At 37.3% G+C, this 25,431-nt stretch overlaps 1 long non-coding RNA gene across 1 annotated transcript in view; it reads right to left on the bottom strand.

Moving 5' to 3' along the window:
• LOC112678532 (uncharacterized) overlaps positions 1-25,431 on the bottom strand; it is a 31,547-nt gene that overhangs the window by 4,018 nt on the left and 2,098 nt on the right. The window contains exon 2 of the long non-coding RNA XR_003147645.2: positions 4,679-4,761. This is a non-coding gene — a long non-coding RNA (uncharacterized LOC112678532). The remainder of the gene's footprint in view (positions 1-4,678; positions 4,762-25,431) is intronic.

Genomic DNA, 25,431 nt, shown 5'->3' with positions numbered 1-25,431 from the left:
TTCTTTGAACAATTTGAATATTTCGCCAACATTTCAGTATTCTGTGCCTTCCTCGGGGTACTGGAAAGGCTTATTCTCTGCAAACAGCTGTTCAGTATGATACCACCAGGGTCCTCCAGTATATTTATAGCTTTGGAATTCACAACTACCTATAATTTATACATGCATAGTTCTTCAAAAAATGCAAAAATTAAATCCTTCTAACTTATAGGGAGTATGGAATCCAATCAGTTTTAGCAAGCTTTCCTGTATATTAATTATCATTTATTTGAATGCTGTTTTAAAAAACCATAAATCTGTAAACACCTACATTTTGTAACCTTGATCAAACATTATTTTTAAAACTCCTATTGCAGTTTGGGAATTTTTCAAGTCCTGGAACAAAGAATAAAATGTCATAATGAAACTAGTTTTTATGATGAAATGGCGGTTACAACATAATTATTATAATTAATGCTAAAGCCTAGCTATAATTCAACATGTTTGACCATAGCGCTTCTACAGTGACTCACAATGTGACAGATTTACTCCCAGGTAATGTGATGAGCTGTGCTGGATGTTCTCATTCGTGTATATGGTGTAATGGTTTATTATAACAATATTATGGCTGTGGTGGTGAAGCTCTCATACCATTATGTTTCCTCTTAAGAAATAATCTCAAAAAATACAGTAGTTTGTGTATCAACTTTTTAGTGTTTCTCATAACCAAGGCTCCCTGAAAAGGGAGGACCAGCTGCAAATGAGACCTATTCTTTTATGTAATAAACTGCCAAAAGCTAGAAAGTGATGACATTCTGCTTATTGCAATAGGCTGAAGAACGATTTTGCATGTTCACCAGGCAAGAAATACAGCTGTGGTTCCTGTTATTGACAAAAGACAATACAGGCAGGATTCCATAGCTTCGTTGCTTCAGTCTGTGACATTAAGGTTCAACCTCTGCACAAGATGCATAAATATCCTTTGGATTTTCTTCAGTAAGCACACACTAGAGGTTAATAATGTGGGGATGTTTGATTCCCTGCTGTTTTAAATAATTTCATGGAAAATCTAATGCAGTAGGACACTAGTTTAGAAAGGTTATTACCCTCATCAAACGATAGCACTTCTTTCCTATTATTTTCTACCAATTTCTTGCCCTTATAGCTCCTCTCTCTTCATTTACCACAAATGATTCTTCAAAACGACACTCTGTGGTTGGGTGGAGATGGGATTGGAGAAAGCTTAATCCCTAATCAGGGCCCTGTCAGTGCTGGTAGTAGTGTACATCTTTCTTCCTTCTTCTGCTTGCTGGAGCTTAGATACAAGACAGAGATGCACACTCACTGAAGAGGAGTCATTGAAACCAGTTCCTATCCCTTTGCTGGGGCTATTTCACATGAGACTCTGAGATCTAGAGCCCACAGGGAGCCTTCAGGCAGTTACAGTTGTAATAGCCTGCTCCAGTTCTTCTCAACTAAATGGTGCTCTGATTTGCTAAATTCTTGAGTCATTATCACCTCCGTTGTGCCAAGTACTTACAACAAAACTCAAAGAATGATCTTGGGCTCACAGTTTTAGGATTAAGGAACAATATGGGGTTCCATGGACTGTGCCATTCCAGGCTAAGTGCAGAAGAGACTGCCTATTCAATATCCATCTCTTCTTTTCCTACCAGGATACAAAATTTAGTCAGATAACCATGTGCATTTCCTAGCCTTGTTTGCAAATGGGCACCAGGTGAATAAATTCTGGCCAAAAAGCAGAAGTTGTTGAGGTAGGACTTCTGGAAAGATCCTTAAAATGGCAGGACAGACCCGGATGGCAGTTTCTTTTTTTTGGCTTTTGTGGTGACCAACTCACTTGGTTTGTTTGCCTGGGATTTTCAGGGTTCCAGAAGGATGGGCCTTTTAGTCTTAAAACCCAGAAAGTTCTAGGCAAACTAGGTAAGTTGATTATCCTGCCTTTCTTCCGCACAATATATATGTGCTGGTTTGATGTCTAGCAGTGATCTGATGGCCTTGAGGTGACATACTCATTCTAAGGATGACTGGGTAAGAGGATAGGAGAAGTTTGATTCCATTGCAACTGCCCTAGACTTTTCAGTACATGAGAAAAAAATAACTCCCAATTTAATGAAACAGTATTTTTTTTTTTTTTGGAGTGTTGTGTTTCTCTTTTTTAGCAACCACAAATTCAATTAATGTTAACTTAGTTAAGGAGCTCTGTTACGCCCACGTGGAATGCAGACTTTCCCTTCTGACTGAAGCACTTCCAGTTCCTTGGAGAGAGATGGTTTGAACATCCTGGAAATGGTTCAAATCCAGGTCTGCCAGACTCCAGACACTCTCCTCCTGCAACTTCACAGTGTTGTTGCTCTCAGTCCTCATCCCTGTAAAGCTTACTCTGGAAAGAGCCCTGAGAGATTTGGTTAGCACTCAGAAAGCTCAGTGTTTGGAGAGAAGGGCTCTTACAGGTAATGTGGACCCCTTGTGCCCTCATTTACTTTGATGAGGAAACAGGCCCAGACAAAACAGGGGTATGGAGACCTGAGCTCCTAGTCAATTTGCTCTCTTTGATGCAAATGCTACCTCTCCTTACCTGCAGCTGCCAGTGTCATCCCCATTGCAAATAGCAACATGCTGATCCTAGCATTCCCCTGCCCATCCTTTATGAACTTTAAAGTATAGCTCCTGTTTCTGGATTGCTCAATTTGTGTTGAAGTGGCATCTTATGACGGGAACTTTAAAGCTAAAATAACACGGCTATTAAGAACTTGAAAAAAAAAAAAAAAAGAACTTGAGAGTTTTGTTTCATTTTGATTTTCTTGTTGATAGATGTGGGATACTGACTTTAGGAACAATTGCAAAGGAGTAGAAATTGGTTCTACCACCTTTTCATAAAAATCATTTACCTTTTACTTAGCTGGAAAGGATAATCAGAATTACCCCTTTCCATCAAGGAAAGCATAGTATTGAGCTTATATTAAATATTCAAACATATAATTTTATCAACAACAGAAAGAAAGGAATTAAAACATGCTTACTGGGTGCCAACAGCCAGGAATCCCCAGTTAGACAGTATCTATGCAATATCAGATATTAAAATTTTGAATACCACTTCTGGAGCAAGGAGCATGAGCATGCACATGCACACATGCACGTGCACACACACACACAGAGAGCTATGTGAACATGCATGCATCTGATTTAATCCTCACACAAACCACTAGGAGGTAAGGAATGAGGCTCAAAACCCAAGGTCACAGAGTCACCAAGTAGCTGAACAGAGATTTGAAGCCACATCTAACCTCAAGATTGCACTCATTTCTTTTTAGTCAAGTTATTATAGACGGTCTCTAGACTTCCTCTTTGTGAGGGCTGTCAAGAAGACCTTGAAAATTGATTTATTTTAGAGGCATAGGAAGAGAGAAATTAGCATTAATTGAATGAATGCCTTTTTGTGGCTTTCTTTATTCTATTTACATCCATTTTTAGCTAGTGTTTACTCAAACCCTGTAATATGGATGGTATCATCCTCATATTTTATACCCATTTTATGCATGAGGATACTGAGCCTTATCTAAGGGTTTAAGAACCTTATCTAAAGTCAAACTGTTAAACATATAGGCTACAAAATCAGTCTAGTTCCAGATTCTGTGCTCTGAACCACTACACAGTGTTTCTGCTTATTTATAACACCTCACTCATTTTTCTCACTTAACTATATATTTCATGGATTTTTCCAGGCTAATAAACAACATAACTTTCCATAGTATAGCTATACGTCAGTGTATTCAGCTATCCTCCTACCACCCTGTCACATATAATGCTACAATTCAGTGGCTTTTTTTAGACATTTATTCTTATGTCCTAGTGTACTGATTTATATTTGTTAGATTCCCAAAGATGGAGAGGTGGAGATGAGCCAAAGGGTTTAGATATATTTAATTATAATAGCTACTGCTAGATTATTTATCATTATTGCATTCAAAAATTGTGATAGAATACACATAACATAAAATTTTCTAGATTATTTTTATGAAAAGTTTGTAGCAGTTCAATCCCCATCACCAGTGAATGAGAAGGGGGTTGCCCATTTTTTCACTAGCACAACACATTCCTGTTTTTGTGAACTTTGATCAAGCTGGTAGTTAGATATGGATAATTCATTGCTGCCTTAATTTATACTTCCCAGACTTCTAGTGAGATTGAGCATCATATCATCTATTTATTCTTTGCCAAGAAACCTGAATTTTCTATCAAAATTTTCAGAACTTTGAGATAAAAAAATAAATTTCCATTTAAAGCTTTGGGCATTAAGAGCAGGTAAAGGGGATATGAATGTATCAGTGTGTGTTTAAAGTGGGAGCTTTCTTGGCTTCCTTTCTGTGCCTTTGAAATAATTTATTCTGCTTATAAATTAGCCTATAACAGTGGGTGCTTTAATGATGAAATAAATTATCTCCCAAACGGATTTGGAAGCTGTAGAAAAAGTGGAAAATAAAAGTGATTCTGAAATACGAATGCCGTGTAGACCGAACAAAGTTGAATGTTGGCCTTTTGTCATTGCGGATTCTAATCTATGCATTTCCAGAATACATTTCAACATATGGTTGTAAAGAGCCTTTCAAAAATCAATTATTTGGAAGATGACTTTACATTTTGTAGAGAAAGGATGATGGTCTCAGGGCCTACTTACAGCAGGGATGTGGCTGTCTGCTGGGACGGTGTAGAATCCACGATGCTTTTGCTAGTCCTGCAGAAAATCCTTGCAGAAGTCCTCTGTAAAGTTAAATAAACGGAATTTTATATGAAGTTCTGGTTGACAAGCTAGAAGAGAGTTGGGCCAAACCACACAGTCATTCCCAGGAGACATTTGTGAGTGAGAAGAGAGGGAGTTTTGCTTCCTACCACCTTCTCTGAGGTACACCTTCTATAGGGTCATCAGTAGGTGTTTTGAGTAAGGTAGACTTTTGTCATTGGGAACTTCTTACACAGAAGTGAAATTCCAGCAGCCCTCCAGTGAAGAATTTTGTGTGGAGAGACAGTGCCCTACCTGTGAACCACATTTTATAATGCATTTTGAGGTTTGAGCTAATAATGTGAATGACATTCAGTGAGATTGCCAAATGCTGGTAATTTACTCTCATTTTCACATTAATGTGGGCCCACCTGTGATGAATTGGAAACTAAATAAGCACATCAGTTTTAATTAGATATTTCAGAGGCTGGATCTAGTTAAACAGCAGTATTCATTCTTATCTATTAAATAGTGAAAGTTTTAGCACATACTTCAGAAAAAGTTTACACCCTCCCCATCCCACCATTTGTCCTTCTTTGTTTTGCAAATATTCTTTACAGATGGATGCTTTGGAGGTCAAAAGTGCCTAGGTTGGTGCAAAGAGGGAGAGAAATGATTGCATTTAAATCTTAAAAGATAAGTAGATCATCTAGTTCATTCGTAATATGTTTTATACCAAGAAGCATGAATTCTGGAACCTTTAAAAAGACAAATAGAAGATTGCGGTTGCCTGGAAGATGCAGACTCTGGGGCTAAGAGTTCTATGTTCCCCAAACACTGATCCTGCAAACCAGGATCTAAAAATACTACTAGGGTATGGCTAATAGACGCTGAATGACCTTCTATCAGAGAAAGGAGCCATTTTTCAAAATTCAAGACAAGATATTATAGTCCTAACGAAGGCAAAATGTTCTCTGATGCATAAGGGTCTAAGACCTAATGAAAGAAACTAGTATAGATGTGCAGGTAACTTTGATTAATATTTGTGAAGGATGAGGATTAATAGTAGACAATGAGGCTTAAAAATCAGTAGCCCTGAAAAAATTATTTATAGGTGCAATTTTTGCATTGGTTTTAACATCATTCTCCAGTGTCATTTCCCTAAGTGCTTCTACCTGGTTAGACTGAACTCCGGAGGGTGAGACTGTGTCTGCCTTGCTATGGCTATATCCTAGTGCTCAGGATAGAGGCTGTTCTGTGGTAGGTGCTTAATAAACATTTGTATCCCTCTCTGTATTGCTAATCCCTTGTTCTAAAACAATTCTCCTCCTGCAGATTTCAGTCATTGCCTATGTCCTGGCTATCCTTTCACCAAAAAGAATTGTGGCAGTATTTACATGTCATTTTTCCTTTGCTTTTCTTGAGAGGGGAGTATCAAACAGTTGGCTCCAGATATACATTAATGAGTTAAAAAAATTAAATTCTGGATACATGTGAAAGAAAAAGAATTCAAAATGAGTCTATTTATGTTCAGAAAATCACAGGTGCTTAGAATAGTTTTATTGTGATATTAATTATACTATCAAAAAAGAAAAAAACAAAAGAAAAGAAAAAAGAACCAATATTTGGAGACTGGAAAATTGTTAGGTAAGTTATGATGCTTTCATATGGTAAGCTTCTATATAGACATTAAAACAATATTTTAGAATAATATTTAAGGGCAGAATAATTCTCCTAATATATTACATAAAGAAAAGAAAAAGAAGGTAAAAAAGCATTAGAGCATAATTTTTTCTTATAGAAAAAAGATTAAAATGGGGCACCTGGGTGGCTCAGTTGGTTAAGCATCTACCTTTGGCTCAGGTCATGTCATGGTGTCCTGGGATTGAGCCTGATTCAGGCTGCCTGCTCAGTGGGGTGTCTGGTTCTCCTTCTCCCTTCTCCCTGAACCCCTCCCCTGTACTCTGTACCCCATGCTCTCTCTCTTTCAAGTAAATAAATAAATCTTAAAAAAAAGATTAAGGAATTTACATCAAAACTTTATAGTGTTCCAAAATTTAGACTATATATATATATAAAACATATTACTTTTATATTCAGAAAATATGTTATGAAAGTGTAGGATTTCTTTAAATAGAAATATCTTTTACTGGATTTAAAATATGGTATCATTTACCAGGAAATTGAGTAAACCTATGGGAAGGGAAGGTAGTGCTTTGAAGAAAGCAGAGATGAGTGTGTGGGGAAGGAGATCCTGTGTTGATGGGTAGTGAAGGAGTTTGAGATCTCCTTGAAACATGGCCACAACAGTTTATCTGAGAAAAGAAAATGTACTCGGATTGTTCCTGTACAATTACCGCGAAGAATTCACAAATGGAGACTGAAAAAGGAAATAGCTTCTAACAGCTTTTTATACCTGCTCCTATGTCTTCATTTTATACATGTCTGTATAGATATCTTTCCCCCCTGAATGAATAGGTTGGAAATTATTTTCAAATTTTGTTTTAGTTCTTCCCTATCTGCTTCATGAGTGATCTTTTAAACAAGAAAATCTGATTATATGTCTACTTAAATTCTTTTATGGATTCTCATTGCCTTTGAGATACTATCCAGACTCTTTACTCTGATGCACATATATGAGGTTGGGGAACTGTCTCCTTCTTCCTCCCCTGCCCATCCCCCATCACTTTCCCAAATATGTCCCAGACTTCATCATACCAGACAACTCACAATTTTTGTGTGCAACATCTCTATAATAATAGGCTGTACTTCCTTCTAGAAGCCTCCTCTGAATCCCTTCTCTATGTAGTTTCTTCCTCCTTTCTGCCCTCATATACACCTTTACCACTCACTTACCATATGACATTGTAGTTGCTTGACTTTCCTGCCTGTCACCTCACTGTCAACTTCTGCAGGGCAGAGACTAGGACTTGAACAACTTATATTTCAATACTCACCATATGATTTTGGTCCACAGTAGGTATTTAATACATTTTGTTAAGTGACCATATGAATGAATGCCTGATGTATTTTGGTGGCATGTGCACCCACTACTGTTGAATTCACCCTTAATCTTGTCTGAAGTTGTTGTCCAGCTGATGTCTTTCTAGCAGGAAGAACCATGTGCCTTTCTGGATGTGCATCTGTCTAATGAAGGAAAGCGTAATTGGCAGACTAATGGCCCCAAGGATTTGCATGTCCTAATTTCTAGAACCTTTGAATGGTATATTACACGTCAAAAGGTACTTGATAGAATTAAGGTTATGAACTTTAAGAGATAATTCTAGAGTAGCTGGATCTGGGTGAATCTAGTGTAAGCACAAGTGTCCTTAACAAAGGATGCAAGAGGCAGAAGGAAGACAGATGCAATGAGAAGAAAAGGTAGGAGAGATTTGAAGTGTGAGATGGGCTGACCCACTAATGCTGGCTTTGAAGATAGAGGAAGTGGACCATGATCCAAGGAATGGAGGCTCCTTCTAGAACCTGAAAACAGACCTCAGCTGACAGCAAGAAAATGGGGACCCCAGTCCTGCAAATGTAAGGAACTGAATTCTGCCAACAACTCAAATGTGTAGCAAATGGATTCTCTCACATAAAATCTCTAAAAAAGGGCACAGTGCTGTTGACACCTTGATTTTATTCCAGTGAGATCTGTGTTAGAATTCTGACTTGTAGAACTGTAAGATATCAAATTAGTGTCATTCTAAGCCATTAGGTTTGTAGTAATTTGTTACGCAGCAATAGAAAACTGAAACAGAGTTGAGAAGTATTTTAGAATGTGTGAATGTCTGCTTGGTTACTCACTGTCTTCACCTATTCTTAACAGAACCACTCAAATATAAGGAAATAAGAATAGAAGGAAGAGAACCCTTCATAGTTGATAAAAGAAGGGGGGTGGGGACTAGGTGCCCTTTGTTCATATGTAAATATTAAATCAGTTTTGCCATTAAGTAAATTTTAAAATCTTCAGCTATTTATCCAAGCTCCTTCCTTCTGTCCCTCTGCCCTCTCTTACCACCTGCATACATTCCTTCCATCTTTGTGTGTTTCCTTCTCTCCCTCAATCAATCTTGCTCACATGCTCATCTCAATTATTATTGGCCATTTACCTGGATAACCTCTACGTGTGTCAGCATAATGCACTTTAATAGTCAGAACAGCAGATGAAATTTGTACTTTCCTCATTGCAGTGACTATGTAGAACTGCCTGTCATCTTTTCACAAAGTCTAATTGGTATAAATTGGTATTTCTAAATACAAATTTTCTGTTTTTGTTTCTTTCCTGATCTTGTTTTTGGATTTTCATTGCTTAATTTCGCCAGGTATATAAGTGACACACAATCTCTTAGGGAGCCTCTGATAAACTGGATGAATTTTAAGGTGTCATTGCTCTGTTCTTCTTTTGACCTATATCCCTTTGGAAAACGGAATTCTCTTTCTAAACTGTTGCTTCAAATATTTGAAGATTGTTATCTGTGCCAAAACATGCTATAGGATGTAGTAGAAAGTACACTAGCCTGGAGAGGAATTGGAAAATCTAGGTTCCTTTTCCAGCTCTTACCAAAGCCATATGACCTTGGAGAAACATCCATTCTTTTTATTTCATTGTATATTCATTGAACTCTAACTATATGTCAATATTGTACTGGTCCCAAAGGTTATAAAGTTTAATTAGATGTAGTTTCTCTTTCTTCGAGGAGCTAATAGTGTAGTGAGGGGGAGAGACAGATAAATAAACCTCTACATTATTATGTGATACATGCCATATGGCAGTAGATATGGGTTATCATAAAGCTCTAGAAGAGGCAGGGATTCATTTTCTTTGCTTAGGGGCAGAGACAAAAGAATGACCAGCATACTGAAATATGAGTTGAATTTTGCCAGTCAGGGCAAGAAAGAAAATTCTGGGTAAGGAGAACACATGCAATGTCACAGACACATGGCCCTGAACAGCCAATTACAACCCACTGGGAAAAGCAAGTTGTTGATCAATAGCTGTCTGCATGTTGCCCATATGTTGGTCTATCTGGTAAAGGGGCATTTGAAGGAGTAGAGGTGGGCTTGGGGGCATGAGACAACAAGAGATGCCTGGAAGGGTGAAATCAGGGAAAATGAACTTTGAAGGCCTGACTTTTCTCAGTTATTAAATGTTGTTTGTATAGCCTCTTCCAGGGATAACATTATCTAGTTCAAATTATGCTTATTCCCTATTGCAAATTATACTTTATAATTGCAGGGTGCTAAAAAAAAATCCCATATACAATCTTGTGACATAGGTTGCTATGGAACTGAGATTTGTATGTGAGATATATGGAAACTGGGACACAAAGACATGGTATGTTTAAGGTCTTATACTCCTTGGATTCAGGCCTAGACAGTCATTTGATTTATTCTTTCAGAATGAGAAAACATTAAAACAAAACAAAACAAACAACCAAAACTCCAGCCAATTAATGTAGCCTCATTTAAAAAGCAAAATCTCCCAAACAGGCCTAATTGACTTCAATATATATATGAATTATCACAGGGATCATGTAGAATGTATTGTCTAATTCAGTTGATGTGGGGTCCAAGATTCTAATAAGCTCCTAGGTGATAGTGATACTGGTGAACTTTGATAATGTACCTTGAGTAGCCAGACTGTAGAACTGCACTGAACAATATGGTAGCCACTAGCCACCTGTGGCTATTTAAGTTTAAATGTATTAAAATTAATTAAAATTAAAAATTCAGTGCCTCAGTTGTAGTAACCACTTTTCAAATGCTCAGTACACACACATGGGTAGCAGATTTCCCTTTGTGGAAAATTCTACTGGATAGTGCTGCTTCAGAGAATATTATGAGCAACCATTTAGTAATGAAAGCTTGCCCAGAGAACTCCTTATCAACAGTGACTATATTTAGAAATATTTGGAGTGATATAACCAAGTTGGTAAAGTAGGAAAGCCTAGCTTCCATCCCCCTTCCCTCAAAGATCAACAATTATACAGCTATCCACAGCAAAAACAGCTCTGGGTGGGCTCATGTGTCTATATAAGAAATTTCAGCAAGATAGTGGAATAAAACACCTGAGAATAACTGCATAATGAGAAGAGGAAGAACAGCTTCATTTTGCCTGCATCATCCCATCGACCAGCTCAGCACCAAGAGGGAACTATCAGCTAGAGGGAATTCCCCTTGTCAGGAAAGGGAGAGTGGTGATTAACCAGCATCCCCAGCCTTTTGGATCATCACATGAAGGATCTCCTTTGGTTTCACCCCACCCAGAACCTGGCCAAGCTGAAACATAGAGATGGCCAGGAACAAGGAAGAAGATCAGAGGTACAGTATTATTCATGCAGTGGGAGTGGCCATGGTTTTCAGTGACCTGCTCTGCAGAGCAGCTTTCACCACTGAAGAAACCAATGGCTAGTAAGGCTGCCACAGACCCCCAGCAGATTTCACTGTTTTTTGCCCCATATGTATTCTTTACCAATATCAGCTACCTGATTCTTTCCACACTATCTCATCCCTCTTACCCCAACTGGAGTCACACTGGCAGCCGGCTCAGGCCTCTGTGGCTATGTGAATGCAATATGTTGGCCCAGATGCTGACTCCCACTGCCATGTGCATGCTTGAGGCTAGGCTGTACAGTTGCATACTGCCAGCCTGACTCACCATGGCTACTATTGTCATGTCACTTTGGAGAAATCCTACAGCCACAGAGTGCATGCCAATAACCAAGGCTCCCATAGTTGCTTGTCCACCCAAATTTGGCCCTATCTCCAGTTACTGGCCTGTACTACTGGGCTCACCTTCAACTAGCCCTCCTAGCTGTGCACCTGCATACCCCTGGCTCACCCCTGTCACTGGCCTTCAATGCTGTGTGCATGCTAGTGGAGAGATCCTGTAGGAACAGGAGTGCATGTCAATAGCCAGGGCCCCCATAGCTACTTGTGAGTCTAGATCCAACTCTATCTCCAGTCACTGACCTGTACCAATGGGCTCACTTGAGCTAGCTTCTTTAGCTATGTACCTACAGTTTCCTGTTCCAACTCCTGACACTGGTTCCGGTGTTGGTCACATGCTCAAGATGTGATCTTGTAGCCACATAAACACACACTTATAGCCAGGGCCTCTATAGCTGTCAGTGCCTGCAGTTGGCCCTGATCCTTGCTGCTGATCTTGGCCCCTACCACTATGTGTATGTCTGCAACCAGGCACCTGGTTGTAGTGTCTGCCACTACACAGGCACCTATAGCTGGTCCCCATAGCTAAGTGTGTGCACATCACTGGCTCTGGCCACCACTGCTGCCTGCTGTGGTCCCTATCCAGTGGACCTTGAGGTGCCATTGAAAACCCCAACAGTCCCTATAGCCACTGAAACCCCCTACAGGACCTTGCCAAAGATTAAACAGCTGTTGTGGGCTCCAGTGTCTTGAACCAATGAAGCATCACGTGACCCCAAACCTGGAGATGCGACATGTCCCTGAACTTGATGCTCTACTACTAGACCCAGGGTAACAGCATGCTCCAACATGCTCCCACCTATAGTTGAAAGGTGAATGTATTTCCATACCAAAGTTAGCCTATAATGTCTAGAAGAAATGACTGGTTCTCCAAATGTGCAGACACCTACACAAGTCTACAGGAATCATGAGGAATCAAGAAATATGACACTACCAAAGCACAATAAACTTCAAGTAACTGATTCCAAAGAAATGGAGATACATGAATTGCCTGACAAAGAATTAAAAATAATTGTTCTAAAAGTTCTCAGAGAGATGGTCTTCTAGATACACAGCTTAATGAAATCAGGCAAACAATACAAGAACAAAAAAAGAAGTTTAATAAAGAGAAAGAAAACATTTAAAAAGGCCTAAACAGAAATTTTGGAGCTCAAAATACAATGACTGAACTCAAGGTTTTAGTAGGAGGGCATCTAAGTGGCTCAGTCAGTTAAGCATCTGACTTTTGATTTTGGCTCAGATCATGATCTCAGAATCATGAGATGGAGCACCATGTCTGGCTCTGTGCTGGGTGTGGAGCCTGCTTAAGATTCTCTCTCTCCCTCTGCCCGTCCCACTTGCTCATGCTCTCTCTCTCTCTCTCTCTCTATCTGTGTGTGTGTGTGTGTGTGTGTGTATATATATATATTTATATATATATGTATATATATATATTTATATATATATGTGTATATATATACACACAAATATATATATATATATATATATATATATATATATATATATATATATATTTCAGTAGGGAGTTTCATCATCAGACCAGACAGAGCAGAAGAAGACACAGTGAGTTTAAAGACAGATCATTTAAAACTATTCGGTCAGAGGAGCAGAAAAATAAATAAAATAAAAAAGAATTTTTCTTTGAGAGTTATGAGACACCATTAAGAGAAACTATATATTATTGGAGTCCCAGAAAGAGAAGAGAGGGAGAAGGGGACAGAGAGCTGCTTAAAGAAATAATGGCTGAGAACTTCCCAAACCTGGAAAGATATTAAGACATCCAAGTTCATGAAGCTAATAGGTCACTCCATAATTTCAATCTAAAATACTCTTCTTCAAGACACATGGTAATGAAACTGTCTAAAATCAGAGACAGAGAATTTTAAAAGCAGCAAGAGAACTCCCACAAGGCTATCAACAAATTTCTCAGCAGAAAATTTGCAGACCAAGAAAGAGTGGGATGATATATTCAAAGAGCTGAAAAAAAAAATTGCCATCCAGACTGCTTTACCCAGCAGGGCTGTCCTTCAGTAATAAAGGAAACATAAAGACTTTCCCAAAAACAGAAGCTGAGGAAATTCATCATCACTAAACCTACCTTAAAAGGAATGCTGAAAGGAATTCTTCAGGCTGAAGTGGAAGCACACTAATTAGTAACATAAAAATATATGAAAATGTACAATATGCTGGTAAAAGTAAGATATAGTCAGATTCAGAAAACTGTATAGTCAATAAGGTGCTATTAAACCCTAAAACACCAGACCTCTAAGTATGCAAAAAGTTATTCTACTTTACTTCAATATTACTAGCCTTCCATAACTCCCATCCTTCTATTCAGGAGGTAAGTTCTTTTTTCCATAGTGAAAAGAAAAGATATTAGTCAACCATTATTCAAGACAGAAAAGTTACTCCTTCTTAAGCACAAGCATTTGTTATTTAGTTGGATATACCTTGTTTTCTTTAGGACATATTGAAGAGTATTTATTTTATATTTAGCCCCACCAAGTTTCAGATACTAAGAAAATATTTATGTTAGTTCAGTTACTTGGTGCAGTGGGTCTCACTTTTGACTATACGTCACAGGTATCTGGAGGAACTTTCAAAAATCATGATCCCAGCCCCATACCAATGGCCAATTTAATCACAATCTCTAGAATGAGACGAAGGCTTCAGTGTTTTTTTTTTAAATTTCATTTTTTTTTTAATTTTTAGGTGATTACCCTTGACATTTTATCATATATAAACTAAATTAAATTTGCATTTGTACAATATTTTAATCATCCTCTATAAACAATTATAGAACTTTAAACAGTTTTTAAACTTTAGTGTGAATGTAATTACCTGGGAATCTTGGTAAAGTGGCTTGAGAGTCTGAATGTCACAGAAAGTTACAGGTGATGCTGATGTTGGCAATCAATAGACCACATTTTTAGTATCAGGGCTTTACAACACTTTAAATTTGATCATCCTTTCTAAATTGAATGTAATTGTTACACTAAGTTACCCTCCCTGGGGATGAGAGGGTGGGGTGATGCCATCTTTCACCCCACTCCACACCACCACCCCTGCTCCCCCAGCATAGTCAGACTTCAGAGAGAAAGACACTTTAGTTTTGCTCTTGTCCAGCCTTATAACTTAGATATTATTAACATTCTGTTATGTAAATATTTGTTAGATTTTCATATGTTTATAATTTTATTTGTTATCATTCTTCTTTAATCCTAAAATATTCTGGAGTCATTTTCCTCTTTCAAAAATAGTTAAATTAATGAGGGGCACGTGGCTGGCTCAGTTCGTGGAGCATGCAACTCATGAGCTAGGGTCATGAGTTCAAGCCCCACATTAGGACTAGAGATTACTTAAAAATAAAATCTTCAAAAGTACTAAATTCCTGTGGTATAAATTTTTTAGTGGTAAACTCTCATTTTTTATTTATCTCTGAGTGTATTTAGCTTAATTAGAGAATTTAGGTAAAAAATTCAAGGTTGATATCTGTTGTTATGGATTGAATATTTTTGTCCCCCCTCCCCCAATTTATATGTTGTAGTCTTAACCCCCAGTGTGAAATAGTATAAGGAGGGGGGTACTTTGGGGGATAATTAGGTTTAGATGAGGTCATAACGATGCCTCACATGAAAAAAAAAAAAAAAAAAGGATGCCTCACATGATGGCATTAGTGCTCTTACAAGAAGAAGAAATACTAGAGCTTTCCCTCTCTGCCACATGAAGACACAGCGAGAAGGCAGTCATCTATAAGCAAGGAAGAGGATTCTCACCAGAACCCAACCATCCTGGCAACCTAATATCAGATTTCCCAGCTACCAGAGGAGGAGTTAAGATGGCAGAAAGTAGGGGGACCATGGGCTAGATAAACACAGATCAACATGAAGTTATTTTGAACAACTAGGAAATCGATCTAAAGGTTAAGAAAACAATCTGCACAATTGGAGTGAGAGAACATGGCAGATGTAAGGTTTGGAGTTGTGAATTTGAGGAGCGAAAAGCCACATGCAGCAAAGGAGAGGGAGATCTTTTTGTGGAGAGAAGTCAAGGAGAGAGGTATAGAACAGGAGAGAAAGCAGCATATAGGATTCACACAAGCTGCTGTGGTGTGAGGATCACCTGGGTTGCTCTGGGAGAGAATGAATGTCCCTCTTCCAGGAGTACTGCCTCTCCAAGGACAAAGGTCCTGTTGGACACCATTGAGCCAGGGACAGAGGTGCTAGCAGATGGCAGATAATCTGATTGCAGCCTTTCTCTGCACTTCACCATAGATTCCAGGCAGTTCTGTGGCTGTGTGACTGCTTTTCTGGGATGGAATGGTGCTGACACAACACTGCGAGGCTCTCCTTTAGGGGAGGATAGTGGGTCTGTGCCTTGCCAGGTGTTTTAAGATTTGGAGTTTTGAATCCCAGCTGCCATCCATAGATAAAATAGGAGAACTGTAGTGCCAGCTGTGCCAATGGCTGAGGCATAGATAGATTAAGGGTGGAGATCTGACAAGGGCCTAGGACACAGGAGGGGAGGTTGTTCACTTTTCTATGAGGACCTCCTGAACAGTGGTAGCTGAAAGTTACCCTCACTGGGGATGAGAGGGTGGGGTGATGCCATCTTTCACCCCACTTCACACCACTACCCCTGCTCCCCCAGCACAGTCAGACTTCAGAGAGAAAGACAGCACCTCCAGTGGAAGCTGGAGTCCTTTATTCCTCTATGCCCAGCAGGGGCATCTTTAGAAGGGAAGATCTGACTGTTTTTTGTTCGTTTGTTCATTTGTTTCCTTTTCTCTTTTTTTACACCAGGCTTCTCTCCTGTGTACCCTCCCCCCTTTTCTCTTTTCTTTCTTTCTTCTTTCTTTCTCTTTCTTTCTTTCTTTCGAAGGAAGCTAATAGTTTTTTGACTGTTTCCTTTTTTGTTCCTTTTCCTTTTTTCATTTCTTAGATAAAGCTTTTTTTTTTTTTTTTTTTCAAATCAGGCTTAACAAATACATCAAAGCACACCTAGTTAAAGGTCCAAACACTCCCCCTTGCAAGCAAGGAAGGACTGCAGAGGATGGACCTGTGGGAAAAGCAGCCAAAACAACAGCAGAGTGCACACATTATATACCAGAAGCAATTCTGAGATGTTGGGCCTTGGACAGTGTATGACCCCCTTCTTAATAAAGTATTACTCTCAGGAGCAGGAAACATAACAAGCTTTCATAATATAGGAAAGATGGAAATCTAGACATAATAACAAGATGGGGGCAATTCTCCCAAAAGAAAGCTCAAGAAGAAATCACAGCCAGGGATTTGCTCAAAACAGATATAAGCAATATATCTGAATAAGAATTTAGAGCAACAGTCATGAGAATACTAGCTGGATTTGAAAGAATAGAAGACACCAGAGAAGCTCTTGTTGTAAAGATAGATGACCTAAACACTAGTCAGGCCAAATAAAAATGCTAGAACTGAAATGCAAAATCAACAGGATGTAATCACAACAAAGATGGAAGAAGTAGAGGAATAAGTAGATAATATAGAAGATAAAATTATGGAAAATAATCTGAAAAGAAGAGGGAAAGAAAACTATTAGATCATGAATATAGACTTAAGGAACTCAGAGATTCCACAAAGTGCAATAATATCTGTATCATAGGAGCCCCAGAAGGAGAAGAGTGGGAGAAAAGGGGGCAGATGGTTTATTTGAACAAATTATAGCTGAGAACTCCCCTAATCCGGTGAAGGGAATGTGCACTCAAGTCCAAGAGGCACAGAAAACTCCTCTCAAAATCAACAAAAACAGGTCAACACTAAGACATGTCATAGTGAAACTTGCAGAATACTGATTTCCAAGCCTCTATAATTGTAATAAATAAATGTCTGTTATTTAAGCCACTCAGTCTATGGTATTTTGTTATAGTAGTTCAGTTAGGCTAAGCTACTTTTTCAACATCTTTTAAGATATTTTATTGTTTTCTGGATTCCATTGCTACTGCTGAGAAATCTCTGTCATTTGAATTGTCCTTTCTTTGTAGGTGATATGAATTTTATCTCCTGCTCCCTTAAAGATCTGTGGTGCTCTGTAATTTTACTACTATGTGGTAGATATGAATTTATTTTTATTTATCTTGTGGGGGATACTGTATGCTTCCTGGATCCATGAACCCATATTTGTATTAGTTCTGGAAAACTTTTAGCAATTAACTTTTCAAATATTGCCTTTCCTTCTATTCTCCCATTCTTGCCTCTTGTGTCTCTGATCAGTTATATCCTCATTTTACCCTTCATATTTCTTATTCTCCTAATATTTTATATTTTGTTATCTCACTGTGCTACTTTGTGGACATTTTTATCAGATTGCTCTTAGTTTATGTACACCAGTGCATGATCTGCTGCTTATTCTGTCCATTAACTTTTTTTAATTTAAGAGTTTTATATATATATATATGTATATATATATATATATTTCATTGTTTTTCAAGTCTACCTGTTCACTTGGATAATTTCTTGTTATTTGCTCATATTCATTATTATGCATTTTATAAAAAACTTTTCTTACGTGTCATCATGTTGTATTTCCTGTATCTGCAGCCTTCTTGGGTAGCCAGTTCTGTTGTTTACAACTTCTTCTAACTTTTACATATGGTAGTTTGCATATTTAAATGCTTGGTGATTTTTAAAAATTCATAAGCTCATTGCTTAATTTTAACCTGTGGGAATCATATGGATCTAAATTAGAATAGTTTTCCTCCACAGAAGACTTTCCTTTAGCCTTTCTTCTTGGTCTTGGTTAGCACAGAGTCCCAGGCTTAGTTATTCCACCTTAACATTGTACCACATCTCATTATCCACAAAACAGTGGTGATACTAACATGCACCCACAGGACAACCCTAACCCATTGACTGACAGGTGATTATTTTGGGAGGAAGGAGAGGAAAGTGTTCCTTGGAGGCTTCACATACTCCCTGCAAGAAAAGCAATGCAACAAAGAGTATGTCCTATCCAGAATATATTCTTTCTGCCAAAGGAATATCTCTCAGAGCATCTAACATGCCATAGTGTTAGAGGCAAAAATTGCTAGCTTTTTCAAAGAAAAAATATATTTTATTAAACAATAAGAAATTTATTATATAACTTAAGAATTCTTTAATAATTAATTCCAGGGCAAGCCTGGGTGGCTTGGCAGTTTAGCTCCGCCTTTGGCCCGGGGTGTGATACTGGGGTCCTGGGATCGAGTCCCACGTCGGGCTCCCCGCATGGAGCCTGCTTCTCTCTCTGCCTCTCTCTCGCGCTCGCTCTGTGTCTCTCACGAATAAATAAAATCTTGTAAAAAAAAATTAATTCCAGAATGGTTTGGTAGTTCAACAATACCTTAAGGACGTCTGTCTTTTGGCTTGACCATACTCTTTATCAGGAATATATCTTTTGTTGTCTGTTGGATGGCTGAAGAAGTTCTAAACACCCTGTATTCATGCAACAAAATTCTTCCTAGTGCTCTATTTCTACTTATCATATGTATTTCTATCTGGAATTATCTTCTGTTACCTTAAAAAACACTTTTTAGGTAACATGACTGCTGGTTATTCATTGCATATCTTCATTTTTATGCAAAATATTTTACCTTTATTTTTAAAAAGATGTATTTTGCTTGGTGTAAAATTTTAACTTGATGGATTTTTCTTTCTGCATTTTAAAGATGTTCCATTATTCTTTGGAGTTCATAGTTTCTGACAAAAAGTCAGTTACCAGCCTTAATGCTACTCTTTCTTTTGCAGCCTCCTTGAAGAATTTTCTGTTTTGGAGATGTTTCTCTTTATCTTTGATTTCTAGCATTTGACAAGGATATGACTATGAATGCTTTTTTTCTTAATCCTGCTTGAGGTTCACTGAGCCTCTTGATGTTCTTGGAATATTCCCAGCAATTATGCCTTCCAATATTTCTTCTGTTTCCTTTTCTTTCTTCTCTTGTTTTAGAACTCTAATTGCAAACATGTTATTAGAACTTCTGAGCATGCTTCCCATATATTTATGATTTCCTCCCTTTACTCTTTTTTTTTAACCTAAGCTTTAATTGGAATATTTTTTCTCTTTTAACCCTGTCTTCTGATGATAAACTTACCTACTGAGTTTTTAATTATAGATATTGTATTTTTGTTCCTTAGTCTTAAATAATTCTAAACTCTTTCAACATCAGATTGAATTTCTAAATCATGGACATCTATTGAGAAAGATGCATTTCCTCAATTTCAATAAGGTCTGATTTAGTGTTTATCATTATGAAAATTAAAAAAACCAACTAAATAAATGTTCAGCTTTAGCCTTTAGGACTTACGGTTTTTCAGACTGTCTTATATTTCTATATCATTTGACACTTGCCATGTGAGGAATGTGGGAGAAAGTCTCATTATTATTTCCATTATAATTATAAAGAAAGTACATTTCTAAATGAGAGAGGAAAGGCTGTATTTTCTGACTACAGATTCCTTGCTTTCATCTACTACATCATACTACTTCAAAGCACATGTCTTGTCAATGGGAGGAGAGGGAAATAATAATGTCAATTTAAAAAGATAATACATTTTCTTCTATTGATTATTATCCAAATATATAGTCAAGAGCTGGAAGATCTCTTCAGGAGATCACCTTATCCACACCCTCCTTCCTCATAATATTATATTATTCTAGTCCAATATTACCTCTCAGGCTGGCAACCCTATATTTGGAGTTTTCAAGGAAACTTTTTTTGTCATCTATCATTTATCTGTTTATCTAAAACCATGGAATAAGGTACTAAATTGATTTTTAATTAGTATTTACTCTTGATTAATACTGGGAATGGTAAGTTACTATCTGACAGTGACATGATATTTTAAATTTAGAGACACTCTTTTCACTGAGTTCTTAAAAACCTAAGCTAAAATTATTTGAAGCTGGAGGTCAAAAGAGATAGTAATATATTTGCATGGCTAATTGTTTTTCAAAATGAATGTTGAGTAGTTAACTCTAACTTTATTTTCTTTAGTTTTTGTGACTTAATTAAACATTGCTTTGTACCTCACTTTGTTCTCTAATTTCTAAGTTTTATACAGGTTTTTGGTCTAAAGAAATAAAATTAGGGCTCATATCATAAGTCTTTTGAGGAAGAGTCCATTGATTTTCTTTATAACTCAATTTAATCATCATTCACATATAAGGAATTCTTCTTTACAATCATTCTTCTTTTAATAATATTTTATTTACTGAAACTAATACTTTACCTTAACCAACTTAATATACCTATGATATAATGTACACACTGTGTTTTACTTGCTTTATAGAGTAGGATATCACATTAAAAAAAACCTTACTCTCTAAGCTATGCAGATTTTGTTGGTAGTAAAAAAAGTAACATTGATAGTAACAATAATCTACAAGCTTTAAACTATTTTGCTGTGATGGCCCTGATTCTGGCCAACTATCTAACAAATGAGGATTTTGGTCATCAGCAACAAGGAAAGAAAGCATGTCAGTGACTGTGTGTGAACTCATTACCACTGCTGGAGAGACAATCCAAAGAGAAAACTCTATCACAGAATATAACAATAACATCATTTTTGGATATAAGATACACATTTGCAGTACCATAATAGCTTCCGCTGGGCATATTTATAATTGGTAAATGGATTATCTTTATAATTCATTTGGGGCTGAGAAAACTAAGGCTTTTATTTCAGCAGGATTATTTACTGTGAGATGCTTAACTCATTGTGGTTAGTGAGTGTGGCTAGCTATATACATACATAAGAGAATATTACTATTAGCTCTGTCTGGGGACATCCAGCCTACATCATGATCTTGAAGACATTGTCATAAGAACTTTTAAAAACTCGATGATTAGGATTTCAGATTCAGATCCCTTCTGAAGGCAGATCATTAGAAACATGCAAAAGTTGGTGATGGAGAAGAAAAGGGAGATGTTGTCAGGCTCCTACTTTTACCATATGGGTAGAACATCCAGTGCTCATTTTTCTACTTTACTAAGCCATATCAATTTTGATCCAGCACATGAATGGAACTATCTATGGAATATTTCAGCTATGAGTATTCAATGCCAGGTTCTAGTTTTGGCAAATCTTAAGTAAAAGAGGAAATATTATTCATTCATTTCTCCCCCCTTTTCCTTCACCTTGCTTGGGACCCTGCCAGAACCCGGGTTAGATTGCCAGCCCAGGAGGTGCACTTCACACTCTGAGAGGTGCTATTCGTAAGCATATTATCCTCTTCTATGACTCCAGACTAAATCTACAGCTGAACAGTAGGATGCTGCTTGCTAATGTTGATCATTCTGGCAAAACAGACTGTCAGTTCTGCAAACCAGTGTAAGTAGTGAATTTTGTTTGCAGCTGAAATACCTAAATTATATAATAGTCTTATGATACATGGTGGTCTCTATTGCTGTCCTTTTCTACTTTTCCCTTCATTCTCTGTGCTCCTTCCATCTTCCTACCCAAAGACTCATTTCTTAGTATTGAAATGAAAACATAACTGAAAGGATTATCATCAGAAAAACAAGCTGCAGTGGATGACTTAGATAGTTTAGATGTGTCTAGATGATGAGTCTGTTATTTGTTTTTAAATTTCCAGGAAAAGAAAATTAATTGACTATCCATTGTATAACATTGGCTAAATCTAAATGAAATCATGATCATTTCTACAGCAGATTTACCTTCCTAATTATGCTTGGCTAATGTTTACACTGACTGATGGAAAAGGATGGTGCCTGGGAGAATGCCAAATGGCAGAAGGAAGTCTGACCTGAGACTAAAAATGTCCAAGGGTAAACGATCTGAGTGGACGATCTACAGCAAGATAAAAAAAAAAAAAAAGCTGATGATCTGAATATCATTATTCCTTCAACTCTGTGTCCATTTCCCCCTTGATTTTGAAAAAAAATTTCTTGGCTGAAATATAAACAGTGCACTTTAACCTTGATAATACTTGAGAGGAATAAAGATATTTCTTATGCCCCCAGAGTTTAGTACAAGGTTATGAAAAGGATAAATGTTTGCAAATGCTACTAATATCAAAACATGTTGGGGGAATTGCTTGTCTCTCACATTCTGCAGATCTCATCTCTTCACATTTAAGTCACTTGACCCTTAGCTGAAGAATCCATGATCACAGAGGCTCTGGGTCCAATCTTGACTATGAATGGGAAGAATGACAAGGACTTTGAGTCTAGTCTTCTGGGCCTGGGTGTGCTGGTATTTATCATAACTGGGCCACTACAGAGTAGAGGAAATGGAGAGGAGTCCAGAAATCTGTAACTAGATTCTTATTAGGATGGATTGGGCAATGGGCGAAAGATTCAATTGTAGCTAATTAGGTACTGAAATTTACTAAGGGAAAAGAAGAGAGATCAGACACTCTTTCTGAACACATTCTGCAAAAGTGACTCAGAGCCAATGCTTTTAAAGACTGTGATTAAAATAATGTCAGAGGAGGCAGTATACATTAAGTGATTGAAAAATCAGTGATTAGACTATGAGATGTAGAAAAAAATAGTCCAATGCTGGCAACATTTTTTTGCATTTGCTCCTATGCCAATCAGTGGCACAGGCTCTGCTCCTACACTTGCTTCCTCTGGCGGCAGAACCTGGCTGTGCAAGTCCAGTCTGAAAAGTAGATACATGATCTGGAGACCATGGCTGTGGACCGTATGTTTCAGGGGTGCAGTTGACTGGGATAGGTGGAAAGAAGTGGATAAAACATGAGGTAACCAGAGTATCTGCAGCACCTTGATTTTAACATGTCCCAAACTGAGCTAAATTTTTTACCTCAAACTTGAACCTCCTCCATACTCACCACACATTTTTAAATTTATTTTAAAAAGATTTCATTTATTTATTCATGAGAGACACACAGAGAGAGGCAGAGACATAGGCAGAGGGAGAAGCAGGCTCCCTGCAGCAAGCCTGATACGGACTGGATCCCAGGATCCTGGGATCGCCACCTGAGCCAAAGGCAGACGCTCAACCACTGAGCCACCCAGGTGCCCCTCACCATACATTTCATTGTTAAATAAATATTTATGTCCAGTTAATTGTTAACCATATCTAAGCAGTCCTATTCTAGAAATAGATCTGATTATGTCATTCTCTCCCTAGAGATCTCCAGCCTTTCCTCCTTGTTCATAGCACTCTGTAGCATGATAAACAAGAGTCTTTGCAACTTGGCTTCCATCCACCCCTCCAGTCTTATTTCTTACCACTTTCCTATCTTCACAACTTGTACCACAGCTACACTGACCTTCTGCCTTTTGCCAAATCTGCCATGCCTTATTATCATTCAACTATTCTTTCTGTCTCTCCCCTCATCTCTCCTTATCTTACAAATAGAAGTAGGGCAACATGGCTTTTTCCTTATGGTAAAAGATTAGACGAAAATAGTCACCTTACCATATAGTAAGGTAACACATATGAATGCAGAATGAATTACTACAAGATAAGTCCCAGGTTATTTTGACATAGTAACCTTCCAAGTTAAATAGAACCATTAAAACAATAGATGAAAGAGTGAAAAGAAGCTTATCTCATTGGTTTTGACAGTTTTCTATGTGATATTTTCAGTTTGTCAGATTTTAAAAGGTCTACCAATCCAATCTCCAAAGTACTACATATAATTTATATGGAAAACTTATTCTCAGTCAATGCTCATTAAATGCTTATTTTATGAACAAAAGTTCATAAAAGTTTCACGTTGTCTGAGTAGAATAATTGAGAGCTTCTTATATCCAAAGTGTTTATCTAAAGAGAGACAACTTATACTTGAAGACTAATAATAAAATTTAGATAAATAATATGGTATTAAAAGCTGTAGCCATAATACCATAATACATTTCACATCAAATGTATTTAAATTTTGTTTCGCATTGCTGATTAAGGATCCTAAACATGGAACTAAAATCCGTGTTCTGGCAGTTTATTTTAAGGAACATATGAAGGAAAAGGAGTGGAATGCTCCAGGATGCAGTTTTCAAGGCAAAAGTTATACCACTGATCTCAGTAGGCTTGTAATATGCTCTCTGCAGAACCTATTGCTCCTGGTTTTTCAATTACAACTTCAAATCATATTCCTGATTAGTAACAAGCAATCAATCATAATTAATTAGTTAAAATGTTCAACCGTTAAAATCATTACCATTAATTAAAATAATTATCTCTATTTTGGCTGCACTTCATTACCATTTCTGGAAACGCATTGCTTGACTATACTGCCATTCTTAGTACAGATTCTTGATGAATGCAATGCATACAATAGTTAATCTATGAACTACTTTAAAAATGATCACTTGAATAAGGTTTTGGACTTTTTTACTGTTGTTGCATCTGGGGAAAACATTTCACTACAGTGTTATGGGCTTTATGAACAAAGTTCTTTGAAATAAATGTTAGCCTATCACAGGATTCTGGGAAGTGAGGATTTTTGAAAGAATATTGCCTTTGAAGGAAATATTTGCTTTACAGGATAAACAATAGTCTAGATATAGGAAGAGAGAGAACTAGTGAAGTAAAGTAGATAACAGAGTTGAGGCAATCTCCCGGAACTTACTACAGAAACAAGGGCTTAGAGAAAATGAAGGTAAAGAGACATGGAAGATATTGAAGTACAATGAACAGCTTGTTCTATTAGAGATCTAGAAGGATAAAATGAAAAGAATAGAAGAGAGAATACTAAAGATAAAATGACTGAGAGTTTCCTAGAATGGAAAAAAGATAGTCATCTCAAGCCAGGTGAATAGAAACAAATTCACATCTAGACACATCATAATAAAAATGCAGAGCTTTCAGGAAAAAGAGGGAAAAGACTTAAAGATACCAGAGAGAAAAATGAGGTTTACTTTCAAACTTGGAAACAAATGACAATTAGAATTACAGGAGTTAATCACCAGGAACAATAGATGTTAGAACAAATAATGGAATCCTATCTTAAAGCACTGGTAGAAAATAACTTGAACCTAA

This window comes from Canis lupus, chromosome 29 (assembly GCF_003254725.2).
Source record: "Canis lupus dingo isolate Sandy chromosome 29, ASM325472v2, whole genome shotgun sequence".
NCBI lineage: Eukaryota > Metazoa > Chordata > Mammalia > Carnivora > Canidae > Canis > Canis lupus.
The sequence above is the reverse complement of the archived record's forward strand: the minus strand, read 5'-3'. Positions and strand labels throughout refer to the sequence as shown.